This window comes from Ovis canadensis, chromosome 24, assembly GCF_042477335.2.
Source record: "Ovis canadensis isolate MfBH-ARS-UI-01 breed Bighorn chromosome 24, ARS-UI_OviCan_v2, whole genome shotgun sequence".
Classification (NCBI taxonomy): Eukaryota; Metazoa; Chordata; class Mammalia; order Artiodactyla; family Bovidae; genus Ovis; species Ovis canadensis.
In genome coordinates, this window is record NC_091268.1 from 53,405,779 (window position 1) to 53,430,330 (window position 24,552).

Here is a 24,552-nt window from a genome sequence, read left to right on the forward strand (position 1 = left end):
CTGGGTCGTAAACATCCTCTGGAGAAGAGCATGGCAACCCACTCCAGTATTCTTGCCTGGAGAATCCCATGGACAGAGGAGCCCGGTGGGCTACAGTCCACGGGGTAGTAAAGAGTCGGGCACGACTGAGCGACTATCACTTTCACTTTCAGGACTAGAACAGGCAAGAGTGGTGCGTGGCTTTCCCCCGCAGCTCCACTGGCAACAGCGCGGTCAGTCTCTGCAGCATCCCCAGCATCACCCCGTGTCCATCGTGGAATAAGCATAACATTCTGATAACGATTTCTAAGCACCTGCTGTGTGCCAACCTCTGTACGAAGGCCCCTCCTAGCTGCCCTCCAGGGAGGTATTGTCAGGCCGCTCCAGACGCCAGGAAGCTGAGTCCCAGTGACATAAATTAAAATTGTGGTTGGGACTTCCCTGGTGGCCCAGCGTTTAAGACTGTGCTTCCACTGCAGGGAGCAGGTGCTCCATCCCTGGTCAGGGAACTGAGATCCAGCATGCCGTGCGGTGCGTCCAATAAAAAAGGAAAGAAAAATAAAATAAAATAAAAATGTGTAAATAAATAAACTCTGTGCCTGACGCCACCCAAGCAGAAAGCGGAGGCCCTGCCGATCATCTTGCCTCCACCGCCCTGACTCTTTTAAGACACCGTCCAGCCTCTGAAACACAGAAGAAGGCAAACATTCCAGTTACCCCTGGAGTAGCACACGTCTGGGGAGTGTCCAGCCTTCTGCCTGGACATGACAGATGTCCTCATCTGCACCCTTCCTTCTTTACATTCCTACCACGTGGCACGGACATCCATCAAGAGGCCCGGCTTCACACGTAGGGCTGAACTTTCAAATGACTAGCCAGAGGGTTCGGGTTGGGGAGTAAGTACTCAGGGAGTACGAGGGCTCCTTTAGGGGGAGGCACGTACTTTGGAACTAGATGGAGGGGGTGGTGGCACGACGTTGTAACGGTGCTGAATGCTGCTGAGTTGCACACTTTAGAATGGCCGACGTGGGGACTTCCCTCACGGCCCAGTGGTTAGGACTCCAAGCTTCCAGTGCAGCGGGGTGCGGGGTCGCTCCCTGGTCAGGAAACGAAGATCCCACATTTCAAGGTCCGGGCAAAATTTTAAATTTTTTAAAAAATATATAGCTAATGGGAAGCTACAGTACAGCGAAGGGAGCTCAGCTCGGTGCCCCGAGACCATCTAGAGGCCCGGGAGGGAGGCCCGGGAGGGAGGGGATGTTTGTATGCGTAGAGCGGATTCACCCCGTTACATGGCAGAAACTAACACAGCACTGTAAGCAATTATACTTCAATTAAACAAATAAATCATCCAGCTCTAAAAATAAGTAGGGTAATTAATTAATTAGTTTAATTAAATGGTTTATATTTAGGTAATAAACAAGGACCTTCTGTGTAGCCCAGGGACCTCTACTCAATACTCTGTTACAACCTATATGGGAAAGACTCTGAAAAAGAGTAGCTATATGTACATACTGTATATATATAACCTAGACAGCATACTAGAAAGCAGAGACACTTCTTTGCCAACAAAGGTCTAGTCAAAGCTATGGTTTTTCTAGTGGTCATGTATGGATGTGAGAGTTGGACTATAAAGAAAGCTGAGTGCCAAAGAATTGATGCTTTTGAACTGTGGTGTTGGGGAAGACTCTTGAGACTCCCTTGGACTGCAAGGAGATTAAAGCAGTCGATCCTAAAGGAAGTCCTGAATATTCACTGGAAGGACTGCTGCTGAAGCTGAAACTCCAATACTTTGGCCACCTGATGCGAAGAACTGATTCACTGGAAAAGACCCTGATGCTGGGAAAGATTGAAGGCAGGAGAAGGGGATGACAGAGGATGAGATGGTTGCATGGCATCACCAATGTGATGGACATGAGTTTGAGGAAGCTCCAGGAGTTGGTGAAGGACAGGGAGGCCTGGCGTGCTGCAGTCCACAGGGTCGCAGTGTCGGGCACGACCGGACGACTGACCTGAACTGAACTGATATGTACGTATGTAACTGACCACTGTGCTGTACACCTGAAACTAACACAATGTTATAAATCAACTACACTCAAACATAAAATAAAAATTTAAATATATAGGGACTTCCCAGGTGGCTCAGTGGTGACGGATCCACCTGCCAATGCAGGAGACTCAGGTTCGACCCTTGGGTCAGGAAGATCCCCTGGAGAAAGAAATGGAAACCCACTCCAGTATTCTTGCCTTGGAAACCCCATGGAATGGAGGAGCCTGGCGGGCTACAGTCCGTGGGGTTGCAGAAAGTCAGGCACGACTTAACAACTAAACACGCACACAAACATATGAAAATAAAACGGTTGATTTTATGTGTGTTGAATTTCGCCTTAATATAATAAATTAAAAGGGTTTGGGAAACAAAGACGAAGCAACCCCACAGCTGATGACTCTATGCGGTCACATCCTAAAAGCCCATCACGCGTCTTTGCTGGATCCGCAATCAGGCAGCAGCCGACTCCCCAGGACAGCCCTGGTGTTGGCGGGTCGCCTGGTGAACCACACCGGGGCACAGTTCCCTGGCACTGTCCTCCCCTCCCATGTCGGCGTCTCCACCTGTCACACACCCTGGTCACACTCCAGTTGAAGGACAGGATATCTAGGGACTTAAAAGGAGGGTTAGCTGAGAGGTGACTCGAGATGGATTCTCCAACACCTGACCCTTCAAGGTCGTGAGCTCCCCTCCAGTGGCGCTTCTAGAAAACTGATGACACTCAGAACTACCTGCCCACGTCGCTGGAACCCTCCCCAGGGAGCATGACGAGATGGCTGCCTAATTGCTGGGTGGCCTCTGATGGCTCGGACCCTCTGAGACATGTCACCCGGCAGGTTCTTAAGCTGCAGGAGGCCTCTCTTAAAAAAAACACACACACAACAATGGCTAAAGGTGGAAACATCCCAAGTATCCATCAGCCATCAATGCAGGACGAGTAAATGATGAAACATTGCTCAGCCGTGTGAAGCATTGACACACACTACAATGTGGATGGACCCCGAAAACATGACGTCCTGCGAAAGAAGCCAGACGCAAAAGACTGCGTGCTGCAGAAGTCCGTGCACGTGAAATATCTCGAGTAAGTCAATACATAGACACAGAAAGTCAGGAGGAGGTCTCGGGAGGTGGGGGTGTGGTGGATGAGGAGTGCCTGCTTCCTGGGTGTGACTTTCCCTTCGAGGGTGATGAAAGTGTGTGGGGGCACGTTAGAGGCGGTGGTCCCACAACATCACAAACGTGCTAAATGCTTCTGAACTTGCACTTTAAAATGGTTCGTTGGGCACTCTATTTGGGACTTCCCGTTGGGATGAAAAAAGGCCTGGGATTGGGTGGAGACGTGCCCGCTCCACTGGTGCGTGCGTTTTCGGGGAGCTCGGGCTCCGTCTCCACTTTCGTGCCTCCCTCGCCCATTCTTGCTCCGGTTCACGTGTTTGGCCAGGACCATGGCCGAATACTCCTATGTGAAGTCCACCAAACTCGTTCCCAAGGGAACCGAGGCCAAGAGTAAGAAGAAAAAGAGCGCAGAGAAGAGGAAAAGAGAAGCGGATGGAGAAACTCAGCCTGATGTTGTTGGAATATGGTGGACAGTAACAAACCTCGGTGAGATTTCCGGACCCGTAGCAACTGAAATGGGTAAAGGAACCTACATACACGCACTCGACAATGGACTTTTCACACCGGGAGCTTCACGTAAAGAAGCTGATGAGGGCCCTAGTCCTCCAGAGCAGTTTACAGGTGCCAAACTGTCTGATTCCAGAATTGCCCTGAAATCTGGCTATGGAAAATACCTAGGTATAAATTCAGACGGGCTTCTTGTTGGGCATTCAGATGCAACTGGACCTAGAGAGCAGTGAGAACCTGTCTTTCAAGATGGGAAAACGGCTTTACTGGCCTCCAATAGCTGTTTTATTAGATGCAATGAAGCAGGTGATATAGAAGTGAAAAGTAAAACGGCAGGAGAAGAAGAAATGATAAAGATCAGATCTTGTGCCAAAAGAGAAACCAAGAAAAAAGATGATATTCCAGAAGAAGACAAAGGAAATATCAAACAGTGTGAAGTCAATTACCTGAAAAGATTCCAGAGCTTCCAGGACCAGAGCTTGATATAAGCAAAGAAGAGTAAAATTCCGAAAAAGGCCCAGAAAGATGGATTCTTGCATGAAACACTTCTGGACAGGAGAGCCAAATTGAAAGCTGATAGATACTGCAAATGACCAGGATTTTTGTTTCTGTCTTCTCCTTTTGTTTTTTTCTGAATAATAAAATCAGTGTTTTTACAAGAATAAAAAAAAAAGATCTGTTGTTGTGTACATTCTTGCGGGAAAATCTACACAACATACAATGTACAGGTTAGCCATCGCGAAGGTTATGGTTCAGGGGAAGGAAGTACATTCACGTTGTCACACAACCACCACCACCACCACCACCATCCACCTCCAGAACTTTGTTCTCTCCCCAAACTGAAACTCTGTCCTCATTAAACACTAGTTCCCCAGCTCCCTCCCTGGAAGGAAGGGGAGGAAAGAAGGAAGGAAAAAAAAAAAAAAAAAAAGAAGCCCACCAACCCATCTAGATCCGTTTCACAGTGACTCTTTTAGCCACAGACTGGATCTGGGTCAAGGTGACCACAGCCCCTTCGGCATCCACCCTTCACCCTCCACCGACACCCCCAGGGATGCGACTCAGTAGGCAAGAAGTCAAAATAAAAACGTGCGCAGGACAGCTGCAGCCTCGGCGTGCCTGTGAGGTGCTGGTTGGAGAAAGCGCTGTCCTGGGTTTGACAACAGCTGCACGAACGACTCTCAAGTTGAAATGCAGGAGAGAGGCGTCTGGGCTGCGGTCTCCTAAGTGTTCCAGAGCGGACAGCTCACTCCTGCTAATGGAACGGGCTGCGTCTGCTTCCTGGATTTCGTGAACGCGGGTAAAAACCCAGGAGAGAAGGCGCCCGCGCCCTCGCCAATCGCACTTGGTGCATTTGTGCGCTGAGCGCAACTTGGGGTTAATTATTGATGACGCGGCTCCAAATGAAGTGTTGGCGAGAGACCCGCTGCCTCTTCTAATTGCCAGGTTTCTGAGAAGAAGCTTCAGCCTGGAGGGATTTCATGATTAGAGTGAAAGGAAATAGGAAAAAGCAAAGTGTGCTTTGGCCTGATCCAAAGGAACAGAGCACTGGGAATTAACGGGGAAAATTAATTATTAATAACCAGAATACGAAAAGAGATGGGGGATGGCAGAGGAAAGATGGTTTCTCCCCGGCCCTCACCTGAATCTCCCACAACCGGAAACCAGGGGGAGCTGCCCACTGAGCTGGGCACTGGACGTGCAGCAGACTGGTAGTTGATCCTGAAGATAAAACAGCATAAGGTTGCCTTCTGTCCAGAAATCTCAGAGCCCGGGGTCTAAGGTAGAGGGGCCTTCCCATGAAATCAGATTGAATTTTGGTTTTCCAAAAACAGCACATGAGACACCTAATAATTTCTAGTGCATCATCTAACGTTAAACAGTTTTTCTATTGAAGTACAGTTGATTTACAGTGTTGCGGTGATTCTGCTGAAGAGCAAATTGATTCAGTTATACAGATACATGCATTCTTTTTTCAAATATCCCTTTCCATTATGGTTTATCATAGGAGATGGAATAGTTCCTTGTGCTATACAGTAGGACCTTGTTGTTCATTCATTCTATAGACAATAACTTACATCTGCTAGCCCCAGCCTTGCACTCCGTCAGTCCCCCGGCCCCTCCCCCTTGACAACCAGAAGTCCGTTCTCTGTGTCTGTGAGTCTTTCTGTTTTGTAGGCAGGTTCATTCGTGTTGTATTTTAGATTCTGCATATAAGCGTCATATGTTATTTGTCTTTCTCTTTCCGACTTGCTTCACTTCGTATGGTCATCTTTAGTTGCATCCACGTGGCTGCAAGTGGCATTGTCCTTCTTTTCAGGGCTGAGTAGTATTCCACTGATACGTGCGCCATGACTTCTTTGTCCATTCATCGGTCGAGGGACATTTAGATTGTCTCCATGTCCTGACTATTGTGAATAGTGCTGCTATGAACAGAGGGGTACAGTATCTTTTTGAATTAGAGTTTTGTCGAGACATATGTCCAGGAGTGGGATTGCTGGATCATATGGTAATTCTATCTTTAGTTTTCTGAGTACTGTTTTCCATAGTGGCTGCACCAACTCACATGCCCACCAACAGTGTAGGAGGGTTCCCTTTTCTCCCCATCCTCTCTAGCATTTGTTAGTTGTAGGGTTTTTAATGATAGTCATTCTGATCGGTATGAGGTGGTACCTTATTATAGTTTTAATTTGCATTTCTCTGGTAATTAGCAATGTTGAGCATCTTTTCGTGTGTCTATGGGCCATCTGTATTTCTTCTTTAGACTTCTTCTATAGTCTACAGAGGTATTCTCATCTAACATCTTTGTAGCTACTTCTTTCTTGGACAATGAGTACCCAGCCCTTGGACTGTCCACACCCCACAAGACCAGGAAAGAAGAAAAAAATAGAAGAAAGAAAAGTGAAAGTGAAAGTCGCTCAGTTGAGTCCAACTCTTTGCAACCCCACGCACTATACAGTCCATGGAATTCTCCAGGCCGGAATACTGGTGGGTAGCCTTTTCCTTCTCCAGGGGATCTCCCAACCCTGGGATGGAATCCAGGTCTCCCACATTGCAGGCGGATTCTTTACCAGCTCAACCACAAGGGAAGCCCAGAAGAAAGGAACCACCTTCCAAATAATCCCATTTTGCTACTCAGGGAAAATTTGGTAGGGAAAGAAGTTACAATGATAGTAGCTAAAATGCACTTGACAGTTACCCGTTTACTTATGCAGCATCCTTGTCCCCGGCCATCACTGACAACCAAGAGTTGACTTGTTTACCAGTCTAAATCCCAGCTACTCTTCCCTGGAAGCAAGAAGTGGCGTTTCAGGATGCCGTGAGAAGTCCCGTGGCAAAGACACAAGCTGTAGCTCAGTTGCTGGAGGACTTTTCCGTCTGCATCCCACCAGGCAGGTCTGAGTGCCTGTGACCTTGGAGGCACATTTTACTTCTTCACCTTTCCCTCCACACACCTCGGCAAGAACTATCCATTGAGGTGTGGCATTTAATAAGAGGCACACCTAATTAGAGACACTTCGTTTGCCTGTCCCGGAGGATTGGAAACAAGCTGTCTCCTGAACCTGCCTGCCAGCGCAGGAGATGCAGGAGACTCGGGTTCGATTCCTGGGTTGGGGAGATTCCCTGGGGAAGGAAATGGCAACCCATGCCAGTACTCTTGTGTGGAAAATTCCATGAACAGAGGAGCCTGGTGGGCTACAATCCATGGGGTCACAAAGAGCTGGACACGACCTGAGCGTGCATGCGTGGCACACACAGGTGGTGATGAGTGCACAACACTGTGAATGCACTCACCGCCACTGCAGCGCGCATTTAAGGCGGCGCAAATGACGGATTTTGTTATGTGTATTTTTACCACAATAAACAAACAGGATAAAACAATTATTGTATATGATATGACCCTAACCACATAAGAAAGCTACATGTAAAATATTACGAACAAAATAGACCAAAATAGTAACACTGGTTGCCTTTTGATAAGAGATAGATGACTTTCATTTTCTTGTCTCTATTTTTCTGTTATTTTCTATATACTCTCTTATGTGGGTGTTTATTGTCATATTCAGGAAAAGATAAACTTGAATTTTTAGATGCAGCCTAATAGAACAAAGGAAGAATTAGAATTTCCAATGTAGTTTTCTCCGCAGTTTGCTCACAAACATAGCAACCTACCCTCCGCCTTCTTTTCAGAGATGAGAAATTTTTCTATAAAACAACTTTAAAACCCAGTATTTCAGAAGAAAAAAACTATTGGAAATAAAGTCCACGTGTGTTTAAGTGTCTTTATTTGTCTTGATTTCGCTTAACCTGTTCTTTTTCCCTTGGATTCCCCATGAACTTAGAAGACACAGCCACAGTGCAGCTGAGATTTTGCCTTTGCTAGTAAGTTAGTTTATGAATGTTATAAATATAACTGATTTGTAAGGGAGAAAGCACATTCTTGGCAAAAACCAAATGTCTCTTAAGATGGGCTTAATTAAAACAAAATACTCTTTAAATAGAATACCTCATCAGAATGCATGAAAATTTGAGAAGTTGAACATGACAAAGTAGGCTTAAAGACATAAGATCATTTAAAGCAAAACATTCTTCTTTGTAAGAGTCCCAAAATATGTCTAAGGGTACATGAGAAGTCAAGACCGCAGAACAAAGACTCTGTGTTTGAAATTTTAATGTGCACATTAAAAAAAGCCAAGAAATACGACCGTAATCTGGGTGAGATTAGACAAAACCAGGAAGGTGATAAAATAGCAGAAGGAAGTGCCTTTCAACAGAAGAATTTTCGGCTTTTATGCAGGAGACCTTAGCTCTAAAAATGACAGTGGCAAGCAGCCTCAGTCAAGGCAAAATTTCATGGTTAAAAGACAAAGGGCATTTTAAAAAGTTATTTCCATTTTCCTCCTCTGAAAAGGCTTTTCTCATTTGTTTGGTTGACTATGAAATGTTATTAAATTTCCCAAATGGTCTTACCACATACCGTGTAAGTAACCAGCAAGGAAGTTCTCCTGATGTGAATTTCTGAAACAGCTACAATTTGAAGGCACACCTAAGTGCAGCCGCATATTCCAAAGGGTCAGTGAAAAACAACCTCTGAAGACCGATGGTCGTTACAATGGATTTGCCAAAAAGTAAGCATCCCGTTTTAAGCTCAAGGTTCTATCTGTTTCACTTGCTGACACTTAAAAGGTGAATGTTGGGGAGATGCTGGGTGGTCGGGTTCCATGAGGCAAATGTTTATTTGTCACTAGGGACCTTTGAATGCCTGGATCTGATCACCTGGCCTCATGCACCCAGCGTCCCCGGCCAAATCCTTGTTTTCATTGCTGACCCCCCAAAGAGCTGCTGTGTGGTTGAAAAGCACAGGACTGGGACTTCCCTGGTGGTCCAGAAGCCGCCTTGCAATGCCGGGAACTGGGGTCTGATCCCTGGTCAGGGAACTGAGATCCCACATGCCGCAGAGCGACTAAGCCCACCTGCCCCAGGTACTGAGCCCAAGCACTGCAACTAGAGTCTATGCCCTGCGGTGAGAAGACCCCACGTGACCCGGTGGAGACCCCACGGGACCCAGTGAAGACCCCCACGGGCCTCAACTAAGGCTTGACACCGCCAGAGAAAGAAAGTGCATTTCCATTGCAGAGGCGGCGAGTTCGATCCCTGGTTGGAGAACTAAAACCTCACAAGCTATGCAGTGCACCCGAAAAACAGGGGGAAAAAAGCACCTAATTTGTCCATTTCCAACTAAATGACTAATTAACAATATACCATTTTTTTACCTTTCTATCTGGAATCCTCAGGGCCTGGAGGGTTTGAAGGTGATTTTTTCATGGATGGGTGGACTTAGAATACTTATATGTTTCCCAAGTAAAGAACCTACTTTCCGTTTCTAAAAATACCATATGCTCTGAGCTCCATCACATTCTTTTTTTTTTTTTTTCCAGGCAGGATGAAGAGTGGGCTGGGATAAAGTGAGGTAAAGCACCTCCTGACTGTGAGTTACATTTCCCCACACCGTGAGCCTTTTAATGTAGTGATTAACTACCCCAGACTTTGATGAGAGGTGCCTGGAAGTCATTACTTGGGTAAGGATTGGGAAAGGGGATTGGGTCACGTTTGCGTTTTGGAAAGACGTGTGTGGGAGGAGGGAGGATTGGAGGGTTAAGAAAAGGAGGCAGAAAAACAAGTTTGGAATTTGATGCAGGTCAAAGACAAAGGCCTAGTGGTAAAGAACTTGACTGCCAAAGCAGGAGAGGTAAGAAATGAGGATCCGATCCCTGGGTCGGGAAGATCCCCTGGAGGAGCACATGGCAGCCCATTCCAGTATTCTTGCCTGGAGAATCCCCTGAACAGAGGAGCCTGGCAGACTCTGGTCCGTAGCGCAGAGTCAGACATGACTGAAGCAACTCAGCAGCAGCAGCAGCAAAGATGTGGGCACAAGCTTGGATGGTGGAAGAGGAGATGGACAGGGAGGAGTGGCCAGATTCAGATATAAAAGGAGACAGAGGGACTTCCCTGCTGGTCCCGTGGTTAAGAATCCACCTTGCAATGCAGGGGACACGGGTTCAAACCCTGGTCGGGGAACTAAGACTCCAGGTGCCATAGAGCAGCTGAGCCTGTGCACTCCAGGGCCCGGGCACTCCGGGGCCCGTGTGCCACAGCGAGGATCCAGCACGCCGCAACTAAGACCCGAGGCAGCCAAATAAATAAAGGGGCCAGGTGGTTCAGTCCCTGGTCAGGGAACTGAGATCCCACAAGTCACACGGTGTGGCTCCCCCCCAAAAAAGTTATGCTGATGGAGGACCCAACAGGAGTGCAGACGGTCACTGCAGAGCCACGAGTCTGATCAAAACTCTGTCGTCTGAAATATCATACTCAGTGAAAGAAGCCAGACGCGAGAGGTCATCGCATAGTTTCATTATCTGTGAAATGGTGGCAGAGGCACAGGGGTGGAAAACGGGCTGTGCAGAGGAGGGAATGAGCTTGGGGTTTCCTCCTGGACTGATGAAAACGTCTGGAACTAGACAGCAGTGACGGTTGCCCAATATTCTGAATGTGCTAAGTGCCTACCATGTCATGTCTTACGAGCGAAAAAAAAAAAAAAAAAGATCATCTGATTTCCATAAAGGGAAAAAAAGGGATAAATTGGACCTCATTAAAACTAAAGAGATTTGCTCTACAGAAGACGCTGATAAGGGGATGAAAAGACACATCACAGACTGGGAGAGATTATTTGCAAATCACACAGCCAACAAAGGACTCGTATTGAGAATACATAAGGAATTTTCAAAACTCAACAGTAAAAAAGAACAAGTGAGCTACTTGGATCCAGTGGAAAAAACGCGGAGGAGAAATGCCTTTCCATGGCTCTCTTTAACAAGAAGTCTGTGCGATTATCTGACGATGTCTGTGTCCCCTGTTAGAGCCCAGAAATCAGGGACTTGGCCTGGTTTTGCTCACCATGTGTCCTGTGTCTGGCTCAGGGCCCAGCATATAGTAAAAGCAGAATAGATATGAATGGACGAATGGGCAGGCACCTGGACAAAGTGCTGGCCAAACGGGCCTAGAACCTCTAACGCACGACGGCTGGAGAGCCTTTGAACACAGCCCCCCAGCCACAGCAGTGGGCAAAGAGGCGAGCACCATTGCAGTCACTCATTCAGTAAGTGCCTACATCCACGGTCGAAACAGACAATTCCTGCACTTGTGGAACATAACTTTACACTAAACGAAAAGACAACGAGGCATTATTCACAACAGTCGAAAAACGGACGCAGCTCTTGTGCACAGACGGATGAATGGGTAAACAGAATGTGTCCATCCATGCAACGGAATGCTCTTCAGCTTTAGAAAGAAAGGAGATTCTGGCAGCTGCTGCAACGCGGGTGTACCTTGAGGACGTGATGTTGAGTGAAATAAACCAGACACGAAAGGACTGATACTGTGTGAGCCCACTTCTATAAAGTTCCCGGAGGACATATTCATAGGGACAGAAAGTAGAAGAGTGGGCGCCAGGGGCTGGGGGTGGGGGCAGTGAACCGGGAGTGAGTGTTTAACGGGAGCAGGGCTACAGTTGGGGAAGATGAAATGAGTTCTGGAGACGAGGGCGGTGATGGGTGCCTGACAGTGTGAATGTCCTTAATGCCCCTCAACGGGATGCTTACAACTGGTTAAAGTGGTGAAACGTTGTCTTAGGTGCATTTTCAGTTCAGTTCAGTTCAGTCGCTCAGTCATGTCTGACTCTTTGCGACCCCGTGAATCGCAGCACGCCAGCCACAACTCAAACCTTCCTGATAATAAGGTCTGTGGAGAAACCAAATTTGTGAATAGAGATCACCCTCGGAAGGAGAGCAGTCAGAGTCCTGTGCATCCTTCAATTCATATTCAACTGATAAGAGGATTTTTAGCTGCTCTGGAGAGAGAATGATGTTTCCAATGATTGAGGGGAAGAATATTAGCGCAAAGAAGGTCCTGTAAGGGGCTTCCCTGGCAGTCCAGTGGTTAGGACTCTGCTCTCACTGCCGGGGTTGGGTGGGTGGGGGGCGGGGGTGGGCCTGGGTTTGACCCCTGACGGGGGAATTAAGATCCCAAAGGCTGCAAAGCAGGGCCAAATAAAAGAAAACAAAAAGATCACTTATGTATCTCCTTCTGTTATCGGAAATAGAGGGAGGTGAATATTCTGAATACAGTATCCAAGAGCCTTAGGGTCTTCCTGGCCATGGGGGTTAGGACTGGCCCCTCTCCCTGCAGAGAGCATGAATTCGATCCCTGGTCAGAGAACCAAGGTCTTGCACGCCGTGCAGGGACTTATTTAAAAATTGGGGCATTAAAATAAAAAAGCTACACTTCACACTACTGAAACATTTTCCCCAAGCCTTTCTGTTGGCAGCAAGTGTCAACTAGAAGGTCGCACCACTGACTCATCTTGATAAACAGACTATACTTAAAAGTATCGAAGCTGTTTTGTTTAAGGAGCAAAGACTTGGAGGGGGAGAGGAAGTGGGGGCCACCATGGGGGAGGGTGGGGGGAGTAGCTCAAAGAAGCAGGCTCTGAGGAGGGACCCGGAGGGTGCGGAGGCTGGGGTCAGCCAGGAGGCGGGGAGGTCAGCAGAGAACCGGTAGCCAGTGACCTGGCGCCTCGGAGGCAGTACTGGGACTTCGAGAAGTCAAAGTGTTAGTCACTCAGTCGTGTCCGACCCGGCAACCCCATGGACTGTCGCCCACCAGGCCCTTCTGTGCATGGGGATTCTCCAGGCAAGAATACTGGAGTGGGTTGCCATTTGCCTCTCCAGGGGATCTTCCCGACCCAGGGATGGAACCTGGGTCTCGGGCATTACAGGCAGATGCCTGGGACTTCGACTGTTCATCTAAATCAGAAGGAGAGGAAGAAGCTTTTGTGTAAAACGTCAGATCAATTTCCACAAAGCCGCCATGAAAAGAACCCAAAGCTGTGTTCCCAGGGCTGGCTGTAGCTTGACGCCCAGGCCTGCTTCTTCCTGCTGCTTAACCCACACCAGAGTCAAAGGCGTCTAGAAAAAAAAAACACTCGGGGAAAGGAGGGTCACAGGCTCTTAAGGAAACTTGAGAAAAACCGAACAAACCATTGGTACACATGACTGATACCTCAGTTTCAAGCACGAGCTCAGTTAAACCTGGGTGTTGTCTTGGCTCCTAAGGGACTGAACAGCCGTGTGCTTCAGGATGATAAATCTCCAACGTAAATGAAACAAAATACAATGGGAACTTTCCTGGCTTTCAAGTGAATGCTTTCATTGTAGTTTTGAAGTTTCACATGTACAACTGAACTATTATGCAGATGTTAAAAAATAGGAGGTAGGTCTCTAACAGCCGTGAGAAAAGATGTCTAGGATACCTTATGAAATGGAAAAAAAAAGCATTGTAGAGCAGTTTGCATTCATCTCATTTTGGTTTAAAAAAAAGTATTTACATGAATAGGTTTATAGTACATGCAAAAGAAAAAAAAATCCTCTGATATCAGTTAATATGGTTGCATCTCTGCTAGAATATCAGAGAACTTTCACATTCTATATTATATATTTCAGAAGTGCTGGAAGTTTAAAAATAATGACCTCTGTGATCAGAAAGGAAAATAAAGATGTTTTCAATGGAATATCTAGAATACATAAATGTCTATCAAAATTCAACAGTAAAAAACACTCTATACAGAAAAATAAACAAGGAATCTAGGGAAATTACCTGGCAGTCCAGTGCTTAGGACTCGGCACTTTTACTTCTGTGATTCAATCCCTAATCAGGGAATGAAGATCCACAAGCCTTGAGGTATGGCCAAAAAAAAAAGGAAAAAGAAACCTAATTTTAAAATGGGCAAAAAACTACATAGATATTTCAACAAAAAGTGTAGAGACGCCAAGCACATGAGAAGATGTTCAGCATCATTAGTCACTGAGGAAATGCAAATGAAGACCACAATGAAATATCACTATGTGTGTGTCAGAATGGCTAAAATTAAAAATAGTGACAATACCAAATGCTGGTGATGATGTGGAGAAACCAGATCACTCATCCATGGCTGGTGGGAATGCGAAATGAGATAGCCACTTTGGGAACCAGTCTGGAGGTTTCTTACAAAACTAAATATGTTCTTTCCATATGACCCAGCAATTGCGCTCCTGGGCATTCATCCCAGCAAAATGGAAATCTGTGTTCATACGCAACCTGTGCTTGAATGTTCATAGCAGCTCTACCCGTAACAACCTGAAGTGGAAACAGTGAAAGTGTCCGGGAACAGGTGAATGGTCACACAAGCTGTGATGTATCCATACCTTGGAGTGGTGTTAAAGACTAAAGGCTGAATACAGTGCAACAGCTGAGAATTATGCTGAGCTACAAAAGCCAGCGTCGCAAAGTTACCTGCTGTATGATCCTGTCACGGCGACAGAAACCGGGTTAGAACTAGCGGCTGCCCAGCCGTGGCGGGGCAGGAAGAAGAGTAAGTGCGGCAGAAAGAGATACCTTATCACGCAGACCCCTTGTGCTGATGGGACAATTCTGTGTCTCAGTCGTGATGGTGTTCACATGAATCAGCATGCGTGATAAAATTGCACACAGGCGCATATACACACACGCACACACACAAGTAAGACTAGTGAAATCTAAACTGGTTCTGTAGATTATACCAATGTGAGTTTCCCAGTTATTATACTTCATGTCTACTATCTACATGGATGTTACTATCTGCATAGAAAAATATTACCTTACGATAGTCATGCAAGATGTCACCATTGGACAAAACTGTTTGAAGGTATAGAGCACCTTCCTATACATTTTGGCAACTTCCTGTGAAATCTAGAATTATTACTTGTTCAAAGTTTAAAAAAAAAAACCCTCACATGGGGGGACTTCCTGGAATACTTCCTGGGTACTACTTCCTGGGTAGTCCAGTGGTTAAAACGCCATGTTCCCAATGCCAAGGGGCTTGGATCCGATCCCCGGTCAGGGAACTAGGTCCCACCTGTCACAGGTCAGAGTTAGCTTACAACAACTAAGACCCAGTGCAGCCAAATAAATAAACATTTTTTAAAAAACTCATATGGGTACAGATCATAAAATTCCTCTGGATTAACAAAACCTACTTTCATCAAAAATTTAAAAATATTTCTTCCATTTTCATTTAACCTATATTTTATGGGGATGAATTCTTTGGGACTTTATTGAACTATTTTAAACATATCTTTCAACTTGTGTCCAAAAAACAGTTCTCCATCCTTTGATCTGATGGATTAATAAAAATCAGATGACTCTGGACATCTGTATTTATCACTATTTCAGAAAGTGCAGTCTATAAACCACCTGGGATGAATGAAAAGATGCAGATTCCAGGGCCTCCCCAATTCTTCTAAATCGAGCTCTCTTGGGAAAGGATCTGGCAGTCTGCACTTATTATTTCCAGTGATTCTTTTTTTTTTGGACATGCTATGCAGCATCAGGATCTTAGTTCTCCAACCAGGAATTGAACCTGTGCCCACTGCATTGGGAGAGGGCGGTCTAACCACGGGGCCACCCAGGGAGGCTCAATGGACTTTCTTTAGCTTGAACTTGGGGGGATGGGTCTCTGGGTCAAGTTTATGTTCTTAATCGTGGATGAAGGTGAGTTTTCTAGTTTTTAAAAAGGAAGAAAGAAAGAGAAACAAAGAAATCTTGGTTCTAGAAAGGAGCTCACTGTTCACAGGCGTCCATAGCAATCCTGGGTCTCTCCTCCCTTTTCACCCCAGCGAGCGTCACTGAACAGAAGCAGCACCCGTCTTTCCCAGACTCAAGCGATTCAACAAGCAGCTATTTTGGCTAATCTTTCAGATTAGTCTTCTTAACTGCCAGAAAAACGGCGCCTTAAAAAGGAAATGTTTCTGCCTAAGAACTTATACCCAGTTGAAAATAGTCATGATCATTAAAAAAAATAATGCTGCGTAATTACCCACACGATTTACCTCAAACACCGGTCCAGCCAGCTAAAAAGAACCTCTAAACAACGAAACCTGGACGAGGCCCCGTGGAAGAAGCAGAGCCAACAGCTTCTTCAGAAGTGAGGCTCTAGGACTGACCAGCTCTCAGCTTAGTCTGATCTGGTGCGAAGATCAAAGGCTGGCAATGGACACAAAGACGGCGCAAAAAGAGCAGAGATAAACAAATGGGCCTCTGCTAACTCCAAAGCTCCTGCCCACCAAGTGAGAGCATCCATGAAATGAAAAGTGTTAGTCCCTCAGTCGTGTCCGACTCTTTGCGACCCCCTGGACTCCAGCCCACCAGGCTCCTCTCTCCATGGGGTTCTCCAGGCAAGATTACTGGAGTGGGTTGCCATGCCCTCCTCCAGGGGCTCTTCCTAACCCAGAGATCAAACCCAGGTCTCCTGCACAGCAGGCAGATTCTTTACCATTTGAGCCACCAGGAAAATGAAATGAAAAAGCAGCCTCCAAAATGGGAGAAAATAGTTGCAATCAGCCCCTTGATAAGGGCTTAGCATCCAAAAGATACAAAGAACTCTCACAACTAAATAGAGTTTAAAAAAAAAATTTGATTTAAAACTGGGCACGAGAACTGAATATACGTTTTCCAAGGAAGACATGCAAATGACCCCCGAGTACATAAAGAGGCTCAGCATCACTGAGCATCAGGGAAACGCAAATCAAAACCACAATGAGCTATCACACACATCTGTTAGGATGGTGATGATCAGAAAGGCAGGAGATAACAAGCGTTGGTGAGGATGTGGAGAAAAGGGAACCTTTGTGCAGTGTTACTGGAAATGTAAATCGGTGCAGCCGCTAGGAAAAACAGCTTGGAGGTTCCTCAAGAATTAAAAATAGAGCTGCCAAATGATCCAGCAATCCCACTCCTGGGTATAGAGCCAAAGGACATTTTAAAAAGGATATTGGAACCGCCATGTTCATAGCAGCATTAATCTCCATGGCCGAGATAGAGAAACAGCCTAGGTGCCCATCACAGACGAATGGCTTCAGAAGATGCGGTGCATAAGGAATGGGATATTATTCAGCCGTGAGGAAGAAGGAAATCCTGTCATTTGTTAGAACACGGATGGACCTTGGGGCTTCCCAGGTGCCTCAGTGGTAAAGAATCCGGCGGCAAGTGGAGGAGACACAGGTTCAATCCCTGGGTCCGGAAGATTCCCCTGGAGAAGGAACTGGCAACCCACTCCGGTAGTCTTGCCTGGGAAATCCCATGGACAGAGGAGCCTGGCAGGCTACAGTCTGTGGGGTCGCAAAGAGTCAGATACAAGTGGGTGATTGAGCACACAGATGGACCTTGAGGGGCACAGTGTTAAGTGAAATAAGCCAGACAGAGAAAGACAAATACAAGTATGATATCACTTATATGTGGAATCTAAGAAAAAGTCAAACTCATAGAGATAGAAAGTGGAAGTGGTTGCCAGGGGTTGGGGGATGGGGAAAATGGGGAACCTCCCCATGGGTCTCTATAGCAACCAGGAGGGAAGTGATACACCCTCTAGGAAGCAGGGAACAATCCTTGCAGGCACTCTTTCCTCTGAGAGGCAGAGGGCTCAGAAAGGGGGTCCCCAAGTCTGCACACCCACAGGGAACAGGTGTCCGCCTCGTATGGGATTGCTACGGCCGAAGACCAGAGGCTGGGCGGTTTAAACTGACGTCTATTTCTCACGGATATGGAGGCTGGAGTCTAAGGTCAAGAAGACCTGGCTTTTGGTGAGGGCCCTCTTCCCGGCTCATAGATGGCCAGCTTACAGCCGGTCGCCTTCCTGCTGTGTCCTCCCAAGCCGGAGAGAGAGAGAGGCGGGGGAGGGCGTGAACTCCAGTTTCTTCCCCTTTAAAAAGACTTTTTTATTTGGCTGTGCAAGTCTTAGTGGTGGCACGAGGGATGTGGGATCTTTAGTTGCGGCATGTGGAATCTAGTTTCCTGACCTGGGAATCAAACCCGGGCCCCTGCATTGGGAACATGGTATCTTAGCCTCAGGACCACCAGGGGAGTCCCTCTTCCTCCTCTTATAAAGACACTAATCCTATCGTGGGGGTTGTACCTTCATGGCCTCATCCAAACTTATTTACCTCCCCAAGGAACCACCCCCAAATGCCACCTTGGGGGTTGGGCTTCAACACATGATTCGGGGAAGGCACAGTTCAGTCCTTAACAGATGGTTAAGGTCTGTGGCTGGGGAACCAGAGGATAGGAAGGGTTTGGAGGCAACTCAAGTAAGAGAGTAAGAGAAGGACAGAGACAGACAGAGACAAAGACAGAAGTAGAGACAGAGGCCGGGAGAGAGGCAGAGACAGGCAGAGAGGGCTCCAAGAGAGAAAGGATGCCTGGAGCCTCTGGCCTCCTGATTGAGACAGATCGCTCAAGAGCCCAGAAACTTATTTCTCCATTCAAAAAAGATTTTTTTTTAAGTTTTTATCCTGGTAAAATAGGTAACATGACGTTTGCCATCTGTACGCGTCCAGTTCAGGGGCTTTGAGTCCATTCACCCTGTCGCACAACCATCCACACGGTCATCTGCAGAGCTCAGACATTGACCCCAGCTGAAACTCCACCCCATTAAATAGTACCTCCCCACCCCCGTTTTCTCTTCCTTGCCAGCTTGTATACTCCTTTTCCCCCACAGTAAAAACAGTGACATCTTCAACTGTTTGGGGGGCGGGTGATGACGGGAAGTGTGGCAACTGTCTGATCTGATGGGGATCCGATGGGGAATCTCGAGCAATCAGAGTCAGAATTGGAAAAAAAACAAAAGTGCCAGGCTGCGACCACCAGGCGGGCTGGGTGCCCCCGAGAGCCAGATGGTCTGCAGGGACCCAGGAACCTCGGGGAAAACATGGAGGCTGCAGCCAACCGGGAAGAAGCGAGAGAGGGAGGGCGAGGCCCCATCCCCACCATCGGAGACGCCATCATCCTCACTCCAAGAGTCCCCAGTAATTTTCTGTCCAATTTGGTAGCAATACACCCACTTAACAGCAAATCCAATTACTGTGGCTTCCCCCCATTTATCATCTTGAGTGGGGTTTTGCTTCCATTAGAACTTATAACAAATTACTTCAAGCAGCGGAGCAAAACCTGACTCTCATCTCTTGTTCCCTGTTTGTTTTCACAGTTTGTTTTAGACAGCTGAGGGCAGTGAAAAGGGTCTTGGGCTTCCTAGCTGGCACAAGTGGTAAAGAACCTGCCTGCCGATTCAGGACACGTAAGAGATGCAGGTTCAATCCCTGGGTTGGGAATATTCCCCTGGAGGAGGGCATGGTGACCCACTCCAGAATTTTTGCCTGGAGAATCCCATGGACAGAGGAACCTGGCAGGCTATGGTCCACGGGGTCACAAACAGTTGAACATGACTGAATCAACAGCGGGCACACACAAGAAGGGTCTTTCTTGGGCAAATAGCTGAGGAAAGGAGCGCAAGGCTGGTGCTGGTGTTCAGGGCGGCGGCAGGAAATGGCCCTCAGCCACAGAGGGGAGGAAGGACTTGGATGACGCAATGAGAGCTCGGGGGCCGCTGGGCGAGAGGGGTGCAGGCCAGGGCACAGGCGGGACCAGACTGTCAGCCTCTCTGCTTTTAAAGGGCAGAGGTGTCGGAGGGCTGGCTTCATCCAAGACTGGGGAGCTTTGGATCTCATGGGTTGGAAGGACAAGGGGTTTAGGGGTGCTCCAGTCTCTGCCCAGGACAGAGAGGTGACACCCTGCTCCATCAGCCCAGAAACAGCATCTCAAAAGAGTCGTCTGTTGCAAACTGCAGCTCCTGGAACAGGCCTGGCCGGCTTCCCGCAGGCGTTTGGCAAGCCTCCGTGAACCAGTTAGCTGGGCTGAGCGGAGGCTCCTGTGTTAGAAGCACCGGTCCGTATCCAGGGCACTGGCCGGGGAGTGAACAGGGGTCTGAGAGCCACTTCCGGGATGCCCCGCAGCCCCTGGGAGATTCCTCAGCACTCACAGGTCTGAGAGTCACTTTTCTCCCCAACCCGCGGATGGACAGAACAACTCCTGTCTTGCTCACCCTTAGAACCTGATGCGCAGCTGCAAGGCACTGAAAACCTTCGCTTCTCACTGCCGATCCCGGAAAACCAGTATCCCTGTTATCCTGCGCCGCGAGCCTCGACCCGCCAGCTCCAGTCTGTTTCACCAAATTCTTCAGCACCCATTGGGTCAAGGAGCCAAACTCTGCTGTCTGTGCTCATCGCTGGAGGCTCTGTGTGCGTTCCCTGAGATGCCCTCACCGCTTTTACGCGTCCCCCCAAGCCCAGGACAGAGTTCCGGCAGGCGGAGGGGATGATGACTCATACTCGACTACACGTTGTTCATAACATCTAAACATCCAGGATCACCCAGAACCAGGCCGTCTGTTTTGCTGCGTAATTTCAAAGAGACGCCGTGTTTTCAGACTGAAGAAAGCAGGCTTAGAGTAAGTGCCCCGAAACGGTCTATGGTGAAACAGAAGAGGAATGTCTCTCCCAGCCCACCTCCCGGGGACCCGGCTGGCCTGGCAGGAAAGCATTCACTTCCTGCCTGTGATCCAGAGATGCATTATGTCACACGGGGGAGAACTTCCAAATCCTATTTTTAGAGGTGATGAGGGGGAGGCCGAGTCCAGCCTGGAGCTGGAAGGGGCCCAAGGTCTAGGGGCAATGGCTTCCGAGACCCGCCTCCATGCCTCACGCTGTCCTCTCTCACGTTCTGAGTCCCCACGTGGCTCTGCAGGGGGGCGGTACAGGATGTTCCCATGAATCGTCTCGACCCCAGTGAACTCGAGCACCAAGGTCGCGCTTCCAACCCGAGTCTGACCTGTAGCACACACCCCTCTCCTATAGACCCAGGCTGGGTGACAGCCTCCTACAAGATGACATGTTTCCAGAGGTGCAAGATTGAAAGAGACTTCAAGACCCATGGCCACTGGACAATAAAACGCTTGGAATTCAGCACAGAAAGGTCAGGGGGAAGGTCCTTCATTCTAAAATACAGTTTTTCTCTGATTCGAAAAGATTCATGCACCCTGGGGATCACAGAAGCATTATTTACAAAAATCAAGACACGGAGGCAGCCCAACCAGATGAATGGATCAAGAAAATGTGGTATACACACACAGTGGCATATTATTCAGCCACGAGAAAGAAGAAAGTAATGCCATTTAACATGGATGGACCTAGAGATTATCACACGAAGTGAAGTCAGACAGAGAAAGACAAATATCATGAAACATCGCTTACACGTGGAATCTAAGAAAAAAAAACACGATACAAATGAATTTATTTACAAGATAGAAATAGACTCAGACACAGAAAACAAATGCACAGTTACCAAAGGGGAGGGAGGAAGGGATAATAGTAGGAGCTTGGGATTAACAGGTGCCAACTGTTGTATACAACACAGAGAAATAACAAGATCCTATTATATAGCACAGGGACCTGTATTCAATATCCTGTAATAAGTCATAATAGAAAAGAATATGAAAAAGGATATATGTTATATTTAGAGAGATAAATATAACAGGTATCCCAGATAAATAGATATAGAGAGAGACAGCTTAGTCACTCAGTCATATCCGAACCTTTCGACTCTATGCACTATTCCCCACCAGACTCCTCTGTCCATGGGATTTTCCAATCAAGAATACTGAAGTGGGTTCCATGCCCTCCTCCAGGGGTTCTTCCCGACCCCGGGGATCGAACCCATGTCTCTTACATCTCCGGCACTGGCAGACAGTTCTTTACCACTAGCGCCATCTGGGAAATGCCATCTGATCAGACCCGCATCTGCCTGCATCTCCTTCATTGCAAACGGATTCTTCACCCACCAAGCCACCTGGGAAGCCCTTAGATACAGTAACACATAAATATATATATATATATATTTATACATACATACATATACACACATATATACACATATATATACATATATATACATATATATATGTAACTTAATCAATGCTGTACACCTGAAACTAACATAATACTGGAAATAACTATACTTCAATTTGAAAACAAAATTATTAAAAAAAATAAAAATTTTAAAAAAAAACAACAGGGAGCCTAGACTGGTACTCTGTGATGACCTAGAGGGGTGGCGCAGGGGAGGTGAAGAAGGTTCAGGAGGGAGGGATATATGTATAATTATGGTCAATTCACTCTGTTGTATGGCAAAAACCAACATAATATTGTAAAGCAATTTTCCTTCAATTAAAAAATAAATTTCCTTTAAAATTTTTTAAATAATTTAAAATATTCAAAATCATAGAAAATAAAGACAAAGAGGTAATGCCAGTCTCCATCACGGAAGGCCTTACAGGCAACCTGGTGCTTGTTCAGCATCCATGTGTTTCATTCAGAGAGAATGAGGACAGTCTTGTTGCGAAGGTCAACTATGTGTCAGCTTGACTGGGCCCAGGGACGCACGCCCAGAGAGCCGGTGAGACATTATTTCTGGGTGTATCTCTGAGGGTGTTTCTGGGAGGGATTAACATTCGAATCAGTAGACAGTAAAGATGGGCTGAAATTGGGCTGGCATCACCCAATTCACTGAGGGTCCAGACAGGAAACGAAAAGGACAGAGGAAGGCTCTTCTGTCCCCTTCTTGAGCTGGAACATCCATTGTGTCCTGCTCTTGGACATCGGAGCTCCAACTTCTGGTCCAAGAGTGTTAAGCCACCCACTGTCCATGGATGGCACATTGTTGTTCAGTCGCTAAGTTGTGTCTGATTCGCTGCTACCCTATGGACTGGCCCTGTCCTTCACTATCTCCCGGAGCGTACTCAAACTCATGTCCACTGAGTTGGTGATGCCATCCAACCATCTCATCCTCTGTCGTCTCCTTCTCCTGCCTTCAATCTTTCCCAGCATCAGGGTCTGTTCCAATGAGTCAGCTCTTCATATTAGTTGGCCAAAGTATTGAAGCTTTATGAATGGTATATCATAACATATCTCAGCCCCCATCATTTTTCGGGGGGGTGGCGCTATTTATTTATTGATTGATTGGCTGCCCCAGGTGTTAGTTGAGGCACACAGCCTCTTCGATCTCAGTTGCAATATATAGGATTTTTAGTTACAGCATGTGGGATCTAGTTCCCTGAGCAGGGATCGAACCAGGGACCCCTGGATTGGGAGTGCAGCGTCTTAGCCACTGGACTGCCAGGGAAGTTCCTCAGCCTCCACAATTGCGTGAGCCAATTCCCATAATAAATCTCTTCTGTATCCATGAATAGCCTCCTGGTTCTGTTTTCTTTGGAGAACCCTGACTGATACACTCGTGAATAAGATTAAAAGGCAAAGCCTAAGACAATCCCTTTCTGTAGAGCAAACACGTACAGGAAACCACGTGCAAACTCGTGATCTTTTCCCCCACTTCAGGAGAATGGGGTTTTTGTCTTACAGAGATGGGCGTTAAGAGTTAAAAAAAAAAAAAATCACACACCATGTCATAGTAAAGATCTTGAAGAAGCAGAATTGTCACATGTCTGTCTGTAACAGACTGTCCCGAAGAACTTTCCGTGACGGTGGGAACGGTCATTCTCTGCACTGCCCGAAGCAGTGGCCACGAGTCCCTCTAGCCGTCGAGCCCTTGAAAGGTGGCTATCGTGACTGAGAACTGAATTTTAGATTTTATATATTTCAGTTAAAATTTAAGAATATTTCCTAATTTTCCTTGTTATGCCTTCTTAGATCTGCCCATCATTTAGAAGTGGACATTTCATTTCCAAATACATGGGTTTTTAAAGTATCTTTGATATTAATTTCTCACCTTGATGTTAATTTCTCATTTAAATGCCTTCTTCTCTGCAATCACCCTCTGTGTTTTTTCAGTCTTGTAACGTTGAGGCTTTCAAAGGCTAAGTCAAAGATCTCTCTTGGTAAATGTTACGCTGCACTTGAACATATGTGTATTTTCAAATATGTTTTGATATTAATTTCTACCATAATTGCAGAGTGATGAGAGAATCTAGTCTGTATGATTTCAGTACCTTTAGATTATGAAATTTTTGCATCTTGTTTTACATCCTTGGATATGTTCCAGTGTCCCCAAGTTTAAAGTCTATGGGACGTTGAATAGAATTTGTATCCTGCTGCTGTGTGAAAATTGTATATAAATCTTAATTATGCTGGATTGGTTCATGGTGCTTTTCAGGTCTGCTGTATCCTCTCTGCTTTATTGACTATGCCAAAGCCTTTGACTGTGTGGATCACAACAAACTGTGGAAAATTCTGAAAGAGATGGGAATACCAGACCACCTGACCTGCCTCTTGAGAAATCTGTACACAGGTCAGGAAGCAACAGTTAGAACTGAACATGGAACAACAGACTGGCTCCAAATGGGAAAAGGAGTACGTCAAGGCTGTATATTGTCACCCTGCTTATTTAACTTCTATGCAGAGTACATCATGAGAAACGCTGGGCTGGAA

At 46.7% G+C, this 24,552-nt stretch overlaps 1 pseudogene; it reads left to right on the plus strand.

The window, feature by feature from the left end:
* Positions 1 to 3,457: 3,457 nt before the first annotated feature.
* LOC138428946 (protein FRG1 pseudogene) lies at positions 3,458 to 4,260 on the plus strand (annotated as a pseudogene).
* The last annotated feature ends 20,292 nt before the right edge of the window (positions 4,261 to 24,552 follow it).